A 16,126-nucleotide genomic window follows, 5' to 3' on the forward strand; every position below is an offset into this window, starting at 1 on the left:
TGAGCATCCCCCAATGCCCTCTCAGGGTCATAAAAGTCAATTATGTTTTAAAAAATAATACATATTAAAGACCCATCAAAGAGTTGTGAGGACCAGCAATGGCACAGAGGAATGAACAGCAGACCACTTGTTTAGCTGGGTTCTCTTTATCTAATTTTAGGATGTGCATAGAAAACAGATCACATTTTAGGTCAATTTATTCAGAAATATTAAAAATTCAAAAGGGTTTAAAAATGCTATTTTTACATGACTTGATAAACAAATCATATTCTACAAATGGGTCAATTTTAAGTTTTGATATGGAAAAATATGAAGTATAACACACACAAACAAAAGCTGTTTGGGACTCCTCCATAATTTTTAAGTGGGAAGGGTTCCTGAAAGATGAAAGTTTAAGAAATACCGTCTTAGATAATATTTAAAAGATCATTATCAGTTCTTCTGGGCCAAGATTTGCAATGGTTAAACAAACATTCCTGAAATCACTATTTTGCTCAGAAAAAGATTAGCTGTATCCGATTCTGTATTTATAAAAAAGAGTCTGTACAACTGCCTTCATGCGCAGTAATGGGGCCAAGGATATGGAAAGAATTTTCTGAAGATAGAAAATATGAAATCTGTTAATTTATCACTTTCTGCAAAATCTGTCAACCTCACCAACCATTCCTCCATAGCAGATAAGGGAAATCTTTCCATCTCTATGCATATAGACCTGGAAGGGTTCTTGTTATGATTTAAAAAATTCCATTCTAAGCCATCTTAAGCACCCAGAGGAACAGTAAAATAAATATCACCTGAATAAATAATATATAAAAACTTCCCCTCTTTCTATTTTATCATTAAACTGCTCTCCAGCTTGTACTTGCCCTTTTAGGGGAAAAAAAGACTATATCAAAGACATAGTTTTTGTAATGCAGAAAATAAAAGTTGAAGAGAAGGACAATTCAGGATAGAGAATTGCCTTTTAGATTGCTGAGTTCTGATGCAATTTGGCTTATATGACCTCAGCTTTTAATAATAGTTTAATATAACTTAGACTTATATACTGCTTCACAGTGCTTTACAGCCCTCTCTAAGCGGTTTACAGAGTCAGCATATTGCTCCCAACAATCCTCATTTTACCCACCTCGGAAGGATAGAAGTCTGAGTCAACCTTGAGCTGGTGAGACTTGAACTGCTGAACTGCTAGCAGCCAGCAGTCAACAAAAGTAACCTGCAGTACTGCATTCTAACCACTGTGCCACCACGGCGTTATTTTAAAATAAAGAAATTGGTGAATCAGCTAGTACTTTGACCCTTACAACAAATTCTCTTCTCTTCTCTTCTCTTCTCTTCTCTTCTCTTCTCTTCTCTTCTCTTCTCTTCTCTTCTCTTCTCTTCTCTTCTCTTCTCTTCTCTTCTCTTCTCTTCTCTTCTCTCCTCTCCTCTCCTCTCCTCTCCTCTCCTCTCCTCTCCCCTCCCCTCCCCTCCCCTCCCTCCTCTCCCCTCCCCTCCCCTCCCCTCCCTTCCCTTCCCTTCCCTTCCCTTCCCTTCTCTTCCCTTTCCTTCCCTTCCCTTCTCTTCCCTTCCCTTCCCTTCCCTTCTTCCAAAAGTTAAATAGTAAAATGACCTTATGAGTTATGAAACAGAAATCATATCTGGGGGGATTTATTTTTAAAAAAGGATATCTTAATGTCCACATGGTAGAATAAATAAAAGCAACTGTTAATATGTATCCATGTCTTGCACTAATAGGTTCTTCTTTTAAAAATCAGCATAAAAGTAAATATTCATATTCATAGTAATATCTTTGCATAATAATATCTCTAGAGAGATTAAACAAGTGTGCCTGAAATCCCAGAGAGATCAGTAGAATTTTTGGTGTACTGTTTTCAGATGAGTTAAACTACAGTTCCTATAATCCCTTCCAGCATTATGTATAATGTGCTACCAACTGAATTTTTGAACCACCAAAACATTTTGAAAGGAAAACCATAGAAGGCTGCCTGGAAATACAAGAGACTACTGTAAGAGAGCAGTTTGGTTTATTGGTTAAAGCACCAGGTTAGAAACCAGGAGATTGTGAGTTCTAGTCCCACCTTAGGCAGGAAAGCTGGCTAGGTGACTTTGGGCCACTCGTTCTCTCTAAAACCAGGACATCAGGCTCATGGGACAAGCCAGTCAGTCAATTTCTATCACAGCCAATGGATCAACACTTGATTGATCTGGAGAAAAAAATGACCCTGCACTTGTGGGAACATTTTAGGGAAAAAAAAGAGGCTACTGTAATTTTATCTAGTCCTATAGAGCAGTGGTTCTCAACGTTTGTGTGACGGCGACCCCCGTCACACAAATGTTCTGCGCATGCGCGGCGCCGCCCCCTGAGGGGAGGAAATGGCGGATCGCCACCTTTGGCGACCCCCGAAAAATGGTTGATCGTCCCCAAATGGGGTCGCGACCCATAGGTTGAGAACCGCTGCTATAGAGCTTACTTCTTATGCCCCAAACCTATTCCATCTGTGAATCCAGTACAAGATTAGATCACAGTACTGGCTTAAATCACAAACATACCTCATGTTATACTTCATGCAAAGTACTCTGTTTTAAGTTGCCATCCTGTATTATTGGTAGAAATGATTGAACCTTGCTTTGTTTCATTTTTTTTTCATGTTTTCAATCACGTAAAACAATGACACAAAACAGCTAAGCCCATCAGTCTATCTAGCCATAGAATCTTGCCTCCTTCCTCTTCCATCCTTATCCCGTCATCAAAGAGCCCATTTGGTCTAATGGTTAAGGCGCCAAGCTAGAAAGCAGGAGATTGTGAGTTCTTGTCCTGCCTTAGCTCTGAAAACCAGCTGGGCGACCATGGGCCAGTCACTCTCTCTCAGTCTAACTCTCTTCACAGGTTGTTGTTGCGGGGAAAACAGAAGAAGGAAGGTATGTTGGATATGTTTGCTGCCTTGGGTTGTTTGTAAAAATAATAAATAATAAAAGCAGAATACAAATAAATAAATATCAAAAAGAGTGATTTACAGGTGTTTTCTTGTTGTTTGTGCTGCTTAAGGGGGGGGGGAGAAGAGAAACCAAACTAGGAGAATCCAATTAATCCATGTCATTAGTATGTTCTATTTGCAACAAATAACATTCACAATCATGTCATGATTTCTTTCAATTATTTTTTGAAATGGCCAAAGGAGATTTTTTTGATCCCTGGAGATATGACTGGGTTTTTCTTCACCAAAGCTTGATAAATCCAGACTATGCAAAAAGAATTTTGGCAAACTATCAGAGAGAAACTGGTCAGGCTAGGGCAGTGATGGCGAACCTTTTAGACACTGAATGTGCAAAAAATGCCCCACCCTTGCTAGCTCTGCCCCCTGCCCTGCCCACCTGCAGGGCCAGCTACCGCTTCCATAGCCCACCACAGATCGCCCAAGTGACCCTGCAGCACCATGGCAGCCAAGTCCTCTGCCTGCACCCCGCAGCATCATCTGCGACGGGATGCGAGGGCGGAATCTTATCCCTGCTGCCCATCTGTCATGTCCTTGGCCACGCTGCTCTGTGTGGGCCATGCCCGGGGGCTACTCTCCTCCAGGGGGGGCTGCTGGTGAGGAGGGGGCTGCGGGGGAAGGTGGGGCTGGGGCAATGGTGCGCGTGCCCACAGAGAGGTTCTGAGTGACACCTCCGGCACCCGTGCCATAGGTTCGCCACCACTGGGCTAGGGGGAGTAGTCAAACAGGGAATTATCCTGGAATTCCCACATGGGCATAAGAGGGTGAAATCTAATCCCCCCTTGAGTGCCGTTGAATCTTATCTAATCTGACCCAAGTGCAAGCTGCTAGTCTGAGAAGATTCCTGAGTTATAAGCATGAACAATAAAACAACTACTGTAACTGAAATCTTGAAAAGTTGATCTGATTGTTTCTGCCTCACACAAAGTCCCTAAATATTTCAGATTATATGTTATTATTTTCTTTTTCAAATGAATGGAGATACAAATATCCTTCATAGAAAGAATATAGTTATTCTTCTATTCAGAAATCTTTCTCAAGAAGAGACATGATCTCTAGCCCATTACTAATTAAATTCGGAAGACATAGGTTTTATCTATGTCATAATCCAAGAATTGTTAGTGATAATGCAGATGATGACCTGTACCATAAACTAGACTTAATCAGTATCTAATTTGCTATACTAGAGTGCTCTATAGTTTGATAGATATAGTCTTCCACATACACTCCTCTACACTCATCTAATACTTCCTACCCCTCCCTTTAGATGCTTTTAGACTTTTGTTTTTCATTGAAACTTTCTATTTTATATCTTTTAGCTTTTTATAATTTTAGATCATATATATATTTTAATTCACTGTACCTCACCCTTCTTATGCTAGCCTGTGACTATAATAAAGATTTTATTGGTCAATTTATATGTAAGAAAATATTTCTAGACCAAAAAGTTAGAGGTTTGATGGTTTATTATTACTGCAAGTATATATTAAATTGAAGTGTCAGCTTGAACAAAAGAAATTCTTCCAATCCAATTTAGCTTCTGATGTATTTTTATCTACAATATGGGTTTCTAGTACTGTAAAACATTTATGAGTTGTTTATTTCCTTGGCATCAAAGAGATAGAAAGCCATACAAAAACAAAAGGATGTATTGATAAATGAATTGAAGCAACTACTGTTAAGTTCTAAGAAGATTCTACTTCCGGATTTAGAAAAAGATGAAATGAAACACATTATAAGATAAAGATTGCTAAGCAAAAATATTCTGGAAAAAAGTAACAACATCTATTTAGGATGAAAATAAGCATATTTGGGACAAATGCACTTCTTTGAATTTTTACAATAATAACATGTAGAAATACAAAATAATTTCTGTTTTAAATAGGTGAAATCAAAGAATAAAGATGGGCTCACCAGTAGTAGTTGGAACCTGCATGTTCAGACTAAATGAAAGTAAATATGTTACCACCTCTTTATTTTGAGTTCAGTCTATCACATCAGAAATACTTTCTTTTAGAGGGCAAAGTGAATCCCTTTAAATTCTGCTGAGGAGGACTCACTCTGTATGAGGGATGCAATGGTAAATTAAAGCTTTATGGTATTGATTTGATGGGGAGGCAACACCACATTGATTTCAGAGACATTTTCCCTTGCAATAGTCAAGCTAGCTGAAGGAAGAGACAGCAGGAGGGAGTTGCAGCAATCAGTAATAAAGTATTCTCTATTTAGGTCAGTGACTTCAATCCTGATGAATTTTTTCTTGCTGTAATGGCATTCACCCAAAGAATCACAACTATGGGGATTTTTCTTTACTGCACTATGTCTTTTGCACACATAAGAACAGATATCTATTTTCATGTCTTGGGTCTCCAGGCAGCATCTGAGATTTTAAAAGACCTTACTTTCTGAGGCTGAAATAACATGAAAAGGAACAAAGTCTGTTCTAACTGTTGTTTATTGAAACTAGAGTTACACTTTTAGGAAATGAAGGCCATAATTGCGCCATCTGATTTGTACGGTAAAAATCTGAGTGATATAGGCTGAGCTAATATCTGAAAGGCCAGAGACCATATAAACAAAGCAATGAATCAACAAGACAGTTTATGAGAGCAAAACGTTGAGCAAAATAGCAAGGTTGGAATTTGGGGATAGAAAGGCATTCTTTAAGTTTTGGGAAAGCAGAATATATTGTTTCTTTTAGGGTTGTAAACAGAGACCTGCCAGATGGAGGCGTATGAGTCCAAAGTGTTCATTCTTTGCCTAAAGAAGCTAATCCAAATATTCTTAGAATAACCCACGCTTTTACAAAAATGTACTTTGTGATTTGTACAATTCAAAGTATCTTCCATCCCCCAAACAACCAGTTTTAAATCTAAAACAATTTTCATTTCCCTCCTTTTTTTCCCACTGAAAAATGGCAAGCAATCGATTCATGGTTTTACACTGTTGTTTTCTGGGAACTACAAAAAGGGTGCAGGGACAGTGTGTGCAGCCACTAGCCTTAGACTAAAAGGATTCCTAAACTGTTTTGGTATCCCGAATTAAAATAAGGATGAGAAAAGAAAGAACACTGCAATGCCTCTTGGGAATTACTTGCTACTATCTTCTGGCTCCAAAGTCCTTAATAATATTGCATGGTTTGCCTATGGAATTATGATTTTACTTCCTTAGGAATGTCTCTCCCTCTCTCTTCTCTAAACACACACATGTGATACAAGTTTACGTATGGAAATGCTATTGTGTTAAAATCCTTAAAATTCCAGTATAACATTTATTTTTCCTCAGCTTTATCAATATGTCTAGTTTCTTTGTTTTCCACCCTAAGAACTCAGTATGTTTTACCTAGTGTATGGTAGATAGATCCATGTTGAATTACTTTAAAAAAATAGTAATGGGAGATTGTTCACCACATGCTTATTTCTTTTTCCCCTATCTTAGTTTCCTATAGGATCTAATTTGTATATCTCTACATGGTTTGAATATCTGCTGTTTTCTTTCCTCTTCTGCTTTACTTAACAATCTTTCCGAAATAACTATACTACAGGACTTGCGAGCAGACACGCCATTTTGTCATTCTGAATTAGCCTAACACTAGCATTAGCTCAGTTTGGATTTAGAAATCTTCTCCTATGAAACATCTGTAATGCCTCCAGTCAAATATAAACTCGATAACGCATTGTTCTTTTTGAAAGTTTGTTAACACTTTCATTGAGCTGACTTAATGTTGAAACTTATTCAGTGTGAATTGCTTTTACAGTGTTGCAATATTAAGTGCTCCATGCATAGTAAAATACTTAGTTTAATATAACTTCTTATGTCATAAGGGCAGGGCTTTTTTTGTCACAGAACGCTCAGAACGGAATTTCGGCACCTTTTTTGGATGGAACCTTGTAGGGTAGGCAAGGCGGGTTGTATGACTGGTGTGAGTTCCGCCGGGTTGTATGACAGGTGTGAGTTCTGACACTTTTTTTTTTAACAAAAAAAGCACTGCATAAGGGCAATAATGAAGTTGTGGCTCTCAAGACTCATCACAGCTGATTTCCACAATCCATCTATACAATCCCTTTGCTTCTCATTGCAACGTCTCTCTCGTGTGTGTATCACAAAATAAGAGATGCAAAACAAAATATTACAAATGCAACAATGAAAAAATGCAAAAAGAAAATGGTAAAATTTAGAATTAGAATTGGACTTAAACCTATGGATCAATCTTTATATCATTTGTAATGGCATCCTATTACTTATTGAGAGCTGAGCAATATGGTTCTATTCTTCTGTCTGTTTTTAGATTTACTGTAGTAGGATAAAATTCTCAAAAATGGCATATTTAAAGATTTTTTTTTAAAAAAATAAACAACAAAGGTTCCATTTCTTTGTCATGTATCCATTAAACTGATTATCTTAAAATTAAATATTTCTGCATCAAGCAGAGAAATGTTTTTTTTTTGTTTAATTTGGAATTCTCCAATATGATGTTCTTTCTATGCTGTCTTCCCCCTACTTTTTAGCCTCCCAGAAATATTGCCCAAATAAATAAATGAAAATTGCCAAATGGAACAGCATTAATGTGTAGCTCCATTACCTCCCTCACAAAAAAACAGGCTTGTTACTTTCTCACTATAGAGCTAATGGCTCTTCAGTAATGGGATTGGTTTGTTTACAGTTCTGGTTGTTTGCTGGCCAATCTATTCTGTAGAAATTTAGCAGCACTATCACAAAATGTCACTGTCCACTTATTCTTCCCAATCTCTAATGGGTAAAAACAAAATATCAAAACAGAATTCACTCCTCTTGGATACATACTTTGGAAAGAAGAATAATGAGACAGAAGGGAGGTTGCTATTAGTTTAAAGGAGGGAAGAATCTATTATTTCCTTCTCAAGCTATTCCTTTATAGAAATGCTGTTTTAATAAAGTTCTGCAAAATGACTGAAGCTAGAGGGGAGGCTTCAAAGAGAGCAGTCTTTTATTACTTTTTTTTGTCTCAGAACCACAATTCTTTTTTCTTTTGGCATTGGCTCCATTCTTGGTTTGTTTGTTTCTTAATTTATTGTGCTTCAGATACAAACCCTGCAGACCCTAAAGAAAGAATATAATACAGTGTCCAATTTATTTGGAAGCCCTGGGTCTTGAGAGAGAACTTGAAGATGACTCCCTGGATGGTTTTATGATGGCATGTATTCTGTGCAGTCAGGCAGATGTGCTTTGTGAGTGATCTTTTCCTATAGCTTTATTGTATGTGCCATCCACTGCAATCTGGGATTAATCACTGAACTGCAGAGTGCTTTGTTTGCTTCTTGCCACTAATACTATGTTGTTATCTTCTCAGTGTAACTTCTCATTTGAGCTCGAGGGCAATGGGAGTTTCCAAGAAGCCAGCATGCTCTAATGTGGTCACGGAATTGTACAAGGGGCATTGAACTGATGGCAGAGCAAAAGTTTAGCTTTGCTTTCAGAATTGCAGAAGGCTTTGGGGAACAGCATATTGATTCCCTGGTTTTAGATATGTATCCCACAATAACATAGTACAAGTCTATGGAGCTGACAGGTCTGCTGCCCTTGTATGACTAATTTGACAACTCTTCCCTAGATTTGTTTCTAGGGGAAACATAGGTTTTCATGTTCAAGTTTGTATGTGTATATGTAAAATTATCCAATGCCAAGCAAAAACTGGATCTTGCAGAATCCCAAAATACTGTACTTCTAAATGTTCTAAGGAAATATGTTGTTTCTGGATCTGTTCCAAAGCCATTTGTACAATGTTGTTATTGTCATTCCATCCATCTATATTGCTTGCCACTATGCCCTCCTCTTTATTCATTTATGAAGAGGCAATAACACCAGGGGTTTGCTCACTGGGTTGCTAAGATCAGCTAGGAGTCAAATACAATCTGGAAGAAAGTGGAACTTTACCGTTATTGTAATGGTACATGGGAATGAATTTGGGAGACAGGAGGAGGACCCACAGACTAGACAGCCATCATGCAAAAGGTATTCTCAGATCACAGAACCAAAAGATGCATGAGAAGCATTTCAGAAGGGATTTGTCGTGATTCCGTGCCAGTCTGTGTTCCCAACAGCTGAGTCTGGGGAATCTGAGGAAGAAGTGGAGGAGGCATTTGAAGGGCCATCAGGGTCAGAGGGAGGCTCTGATGAATTACAAGACTCACAGTTTGATGAAGAGCCTGGGCCCTCCAGTCGTGTTCCTGATGAAGCTCAGCTGTGTGGGGAGAATGAGTCAGACTTGGAGGATTCATACCTGATGGACATGATGATTGATGCTTGTAAACGCCGGCAATTAGCGAGAGCAGATCAGCAGCAGTCAATACAAGAACTCCAGGGGAGGAAGAGAAGGCACTGAGAGGCAACGCCTTGGGGCTGCTATAAAAAAAGGGAAGGTGTGGGCAGTGCTGGTTACTGAAGGCAACCGTTGCAAAGTACTTCATGGGATCATCTTCTGTTAGTATTGCCGGTGACTACTTTTCTGTTTGCATCATGTTTCGTGTGGACAATTTCCTCCATTTGGATTGTGTTTTGCTGCTTTTGTTTCTGGACTATTTGGCAGGTTTGTTACCCATATTAAAAGAGGTTTGTTTTGTTTTGAGTCTCCAGCCTATTTTCTCAACAAGGGTTTGGTCCTTGTGCTTTTAACAAGGACGGCCATAGGCTGGGATAGAACAGGATTGTCCCAAAGGTGCTTTTTCAAATGGCAACTGGACTTTGTTTTTCCTGGAAGACGTTTTGCTTCTTACCCAAGAAGCTTTTTCAGTTCTGTCTGAATTGAAGAGGATGGAAGGATTTACATTCATTAACAACCGGATGACTGCAAAGAATATAAATCCTTCCTCCTGCATTCAGTCAGAACTGAAGAAGTTTCTTAGATGAGAAGTGAAACGTCTTCAACGAAAAACAATGTCCAGTTGCCTTTTGACAACGCATCCTTGGGACAATCATGACCCGGATGACTGAGAATCTCCATAGACACTTCCTACTTTTCTGGAAAATAAAAGTAAAGGAGGAGAGAAGTGTTTTGAGACTTGTAAGATTCTATTATTGTACACCTTACAACAAAGGCAATGTTATTACTCATGATTTATGCTTCTTGTCCAGACAACTTCAAAGGGTTGACATCAGTCTTGCAAGTCACAAAGCATTTGTTGTTTACATAAAGGAAGGAGAATAAGTTCTAAATGATTCTGTTATCTTCATGCATTCAAGCTTTTTTTTTTTTTTTTTTTTTAAAAAAACTTTAATCAGCTCAGGTGATGACTGAAAAGAATATGTGAAGAGAGACCCAAGAAGAGGCCTAGACATGGTGGTCAGAATTAAGCAGTTAAAATGTTCCTTATGAATTCTGCACTGCTGTAATTGTTAAATGTTTTCCTTGCTTGTGATACACTGAAGGGAAAGGGCAGCAAATTCCAGAAGAATCAATCAATCGCTAGACTTATTACATGCTACATGTGCATGATCAGGACAGCACTATTTGGCCATTTGAAATAGACACAGTTGAGGCAGGATAGGGATTTTTAGCATGATCAACAAATCACATTCTAATGCAGTTGCCTGTCAGTGATGAATGGATAATTCTTAAGTGGAAAGGGCATTTGGCTTCTCAGACTAGAAGGAATATTGGAAGCTTCTTATTTCAATACAAATTTTGCCATAAACCTAGCCATATCTTTGGAGTATTGGTATCTCTTTTGGTATGAAATCCTAACCTGCTCTCTGATTCTGATTTGATAGCTCATCCTGAATGCCTTTTTTCCAAGTCTTATCCTGACTGTTGTTTGATCATAACTCCTGATTTATGAATTTTTGCTTGCTCCAGATGGCTGTCCACTGCCCAGCTGAGCAATTGGTGAACTAATCACCCACTATTTTAACTCAGAAATGGTAATACAGATAGAAGTATTGAAATTCTTTATCAAGAAAAGAATACCTGGCACCAACTCTGTCTTAACCCTGGAGACTGATTTTTGCTAAGCATCAATCATTATTTTAATCTGTCTGCAGATGGAAGCAACAAAGTATAGGCTTCATTTTAAAAGGTTTATAATGTACTTAATATTTATATGCGCTAAGAGAGACTGGGAAACAATTTGATACTTGACCTTAGTGTTGAATTTTTATTAACTTTCGGTCCCTTTTTCCCCCATCATGACATTATTGAGGGCACATTATAAAAGAAAAAATTGCACATGTATTCACATGTTTTAATGAAATCTTCTTTGCTTGCAATAATTCATGATTACTTTTGACATCTAGCTATAATATATATGGAGAAGATATCCCAAAGGGGTTTACTATTTTCAGATTATATTTCCCATTTAAAAATCTTTGCTTCAGACAACAAAAGCAAAGACAACGAAATGTCATAAACTTAGGATATCTATGAATGCTAGACATTTTCCTTGGTATGCATTCCTGACTTTTTACTTAAAAAATATGATGGAGACGTTGTCATATTGCAAAACAAAGCACCAGTCTTTCAGCATCATGCTTCTGTTCTTGCCATATCCTTCTTAGAAAATAAATCTAGCTGAAAACTATGGAACAGTGCTTTATTTGGAAGGGGTTCCCCTACCGAGAAAAAGGGCAAAGGACAAAAATATTGTCAGTCAGATCAGAGCCATACATTAAATTCCAACAAAGCTGATTTATTGCTCATGCCTATGTACAGGAATCTAGTCAACTAATGGTTAGCACTATTTTGGTGCTAGATGAGGGTTAATGGAATTCAAGAGGGGTTGGACTGAGACATCTTGTGGGAAGGTAGAGACTCTAGGCCAGGGGTCTTCAAACCTGGCCCTTTTATGACTTGTGGACTTCAATTCCCAGAATACCTCAGCCAGCATCCCTGGCTGAGGAATTCTGGGAGTTGAAGTCCACAAGTCATAAAAGGGCCAAGTTTGAAGACCCCTGCTCTAAGCTGAGTCCTCTTTTCACTTCACTCCCAGGCTCTACCACTTCTTTTACAAATATCCTTCAAGGGCAGAAGCTAAAAAGAATGGGAGATAGTGGTCTAACAAATTGGCCTTTGTTACTGGTTACACCTTTCATGGCATCCATTTTGTAAAGTGTAGCTGTAACATTTTTTTACAATTCCACATATATCTACTACATCCCAAATTAAGAACCAGTGTGATAAATAAATAGGCTGGGTAGCCTTGTTTAGCCATACACAGACAAAGTTTCAGTTATCTTGGGAGAGCTGTCTGCAATGTTTGCTATATAACACTAACCCTATCATTAGGCAGAATCCACTACAGGCAGCAAGGCTAGAATAGTAACCATTTCCTAATACATTGGATGAAAGTATAGCTTTTCTTTACCCTCTCAACTTTTGCCCTCAGAAGGTAGTTGAAGGCTTTATCCACTTGTCAGTGTAAAAATAATTTTTTTGTACAGTACCTGGAATAGAAGAGGCTCATATAGATTTGATTTTTGATGGCAAAATTCCCTAGTTGGTCAAGCTGACCTAGACCTCATTTTTTAAAAAATTGAAACTTAAATATAGCTATAAATCAAGACTTCCTGGGAGAGAGTGTATTCTTTATTTGATTTATATCTGTCTTTTCCTCCAGTAGTTCAAGGTGGCATGTATAACACTCCCTCCTCCACTTTTTTTCCCTCCACCAAGACACCATAATGAGATAGGTTGAAATCAGAGAGTTATCAATGAATGGCAGAGACTATAAACTTCTCAGAGTTCCAAGTTGGAGACAGAATGTGAAGCCCCTGTTCCAATTTAGAAAAAGTCATTCTTAGAAATGTCTGCAGGTCCACTCTTGCCAAGTTTCAGATTTTGAAATGAACCCTCCTCCCTCAGCCCATCAATAGTTCTGGTCCTTATGAAATAATGATAATTGCTGACTGCAGGGGAGAAAAAAAAATCTGGACTATGATCAAGGTCTTTGCTGTATATTGAACATAGAACATAGAACAATAGAGTTGGAAGGGACCTCCAAGGTATTCTAATCCAACCCCTTCCTTGAGCAGGAGACCCTATATCATTTCATACAAATGGCTTTCCAGTCTCTTTTTGAAAGCCTCCAGTGATAGAGCTCTCACAACTTCTGAAGGTATATTGGTAAAGAGTAATTTTTACTGCATCAAAGATGTGGTGCACAAATGACATTCTTGACATTCTTCAAAATTATCCACTAATGGGAAAACATTAAAATCTCTTAAAATATTTATCATAATTAGCAATGACATCAGCCTAGCATTATTCTTCCATGATGCTGTTTTTTATAAAAAATTTGAACATTATATTGCACACTCTACAACAGTCTAGACCAGTGGTGGCGAACCTATGGCACGGGTGCCAGAGGAGGCACTCGGAGCCCTCTCTGTGAGCACGCACATCGTTGCCCCAGTCCTAGGCCTTCAGCTGGGTTTTATAAAAGCTTTTCGCTTTAGGCCTCCACCGCCATGTGCAAAAAAGAAAAGAAAAGAAAAGGTTCAATCAGTCAATTTCAACTTCTCGCGGGGAAAAAAAAGTTCTTGCAAAGTTGGAATTGATTGATTGAACTTTTTAGTCCCACCCAGTCTGCCATCACCACTGCAGCCATGCCCACCCAATTGGTCACACCCACCCAATTGGCCACCCCCAGCCAATGGGCCACACCCACCCAGCACTCGACAATGCATAAGTGGGTTTTGGGTTGCAGTTTGGGCACTCAGTCTCTAAAAGGTTCACCATCACTGGTCTAGACTTAGTACTGGGGAAAAATATGTGTACCATTACCAAAAAAAGAGAGAGGAACTTGAAGCAATTCTTCCAAATGAACGTTCTTTTTGAAAAGGCAAGAAGCATTGTGAGAAACAGAAGAGTCTCAGAAACCTTCTCAGCTGCATATCTTCTGAGAAATTTCATTTCAGCTCTGAGAAAGCAGAAATGTTTTTTTTTTTTCCAGCTTCTTAAGTAATTGTAGGAAGAGAGAATGGCATTTTGACCATAAAAAGTTTTGGTGATGAGTTGTAAAATTGCTTATATGAAAGAAAAAAAGTACTGTGCCTCATTTAAAGATGCATTAAATTGCATTGCAAGATGTCCATCAGAGAGTTTTTAGCAGTGAAAAACATTGTTTTGCACAGAATAGTAGTCCCTTTTGGAAAATAAAGAGATAAAAAAGAGAGAACAAAAGGGAAAAGGAAACCTAAATGTCTGGTTTATGCAGATGCGTTTGTAGAAATCACAAAACATATTGCAGTTATTTTCTCTTGAATTTAATTAACACCTATTGGCATGCTAGTACTGGCACTGGCAGTACTTGTTGATTATATCTGCGTAGTAAATGCTGAGTTTGAATAATGTTTTTACCAACCTTGCATCCTCAACCTTGCTGACAAAATAAGTTTTATTCTCTTATTTTCTTTTTATTATATTAGTAGTGTCGTCAACTGCATATTGATATCAAGATTATAATTATGTTTAGCTTAGTCTGGGAAACAGGTCATATTATATATTTCCTAGAATATACTTTCCTGGGCTTTTTGGTGCAAATCTATTTCTCCCTTGTGATTATACTGACAAAAAGTTCCATGAATAGAATAGAATTGTTATTAATTTCCCCTGATACTCTTGCTGCCTAAAGGCAATTTTTTATAAAATTTTAGGTAAGTTTCCAGTTTCTCAAATAATGTATATTTTAAAATCCCTTCTGTAATATCTATAATGGTATTATCACAGAGGTTACAGCAAATGTACATGGAAATGCTGTATTGCAGTTGAAAGAATCTAAAAAAATTGTGAACCTTTAAAAATTGCTCAAAATTCCCATATGCTATTGAACACATTCTAGAGAATATTGAGCAGTATTTTTAATTCAGTTTTTTAAAACCTCTTCTTACTTTTTTATTTATAAAAAATGTGGGAGAGAAGCAAGGAATTATCTTGAAGGTTAGCATCACATATATGTTTATAGATTAGAGATTTATGAGTTTAATTTTTCATTATTTGTATTCTGCCATTGCCAATTTTACTGATGAATTCATAACAAGTCTTGCAAAGTTTTTGGTGCTCTTTAAGCTTATTTTCTTACAGATATTTCATTACCCAGCTAGGTAATATCACCAGTGCATCAGTGCAAGCATTTTATGCATGCTTACCTGGGAATAAGTATTTCCAAATTTAGTGGGGAACTCTGTGGGATTTACTGCTCAGTAAACAGAATTTACTGAGTTTACAGAATTTACTTTACAGAATTGCATTGTCACCAAGTTGCTTAGGGGTTCAATTTGATTCAAAGAGATAATGTAAAACAGCATTCAATGTTTTTTCCCCTTTTTATTCAAACTACTACTAAAGCAGATCCCAGAGAACAGCAGAATGTTTTCAGTTTCCAGCTTCAACCACAGCTAATTGCACCGCATATAAAGTAACCAAGAAGTTGTCCCAAAGGTGCCTTTTCAAGAGGCAACTGGACTGTCTTGCTGTTCTCCAAAGATGTTTTGCTCGTCATCCAAGAAGCTTCTTCAGCTCTGTCTGGATGGTAGAGAATGGAAGGATTTATATTTCTTGTAGACAGCTGGTCATTTGCATTCTTTCAGAGAGTTGTTGACACCACTTGGAGGTTTGTCTGTGTCCTCAGAGTCACCTGAGTAGTGCAAATGGGTGTGGAGCCTTCTGGGAACTGCTGAAAGGACTGTGTTGTGGAGCTATACTTTCTGCAGGATGTTTTCTATCCCGTGTCCCTTCACTGTTGAACACAGGCTCAGGCTGTCGTGGATGAGTCTGTGTTGTCTGCATCTCAAACTGAAGTGCAAATGGTTCCTGTAATCTGCAATTTTTTCTGTTCATACTACCATACCATTCAAAGGGTGTTCATCCCAAAGTGCATAGCTAAATGTCCATGGAGATTCTCAATCATCTACGTCATGGTTGTCCCAAAGGTGTTTTTTCAAGAGGAACTGGACTTTCTTGTTTTTTCTTTGAAGACATTTTGCTTCTCATCCAAGAAGCTTCTTCAGCTCTGACTGGATAGTGGGGAATGGAAGGATTTATATCTCTTGCAGCCAAAGAAGCTGAAGAAGCTTCTTGGATGAGAAGTGAAACATCTTCAAAGAAGAACAAGAAGGTCCAGTTGCTGCTTGAAAAAGCATCTTTGGACAACCATCACCTGAAT

This window comes from Crotalus tigris, unplaced genomic scaffold (genome assembly GCF_016545835.1).
Source record: "Crotalus tigris isolate CLP2741 ecotype Arizona unplaced genomic scaffold, ASM1654583v1 scf7180000018164.764771, whole genome shotgun sequence".
In the NCBI taxonomy this organism is placed as follows: Eukaryota; Metazoa; Chordata; class Lepidosauria; order Squamata; family Viperidae; genus Crotalus; species Crotalus tigris.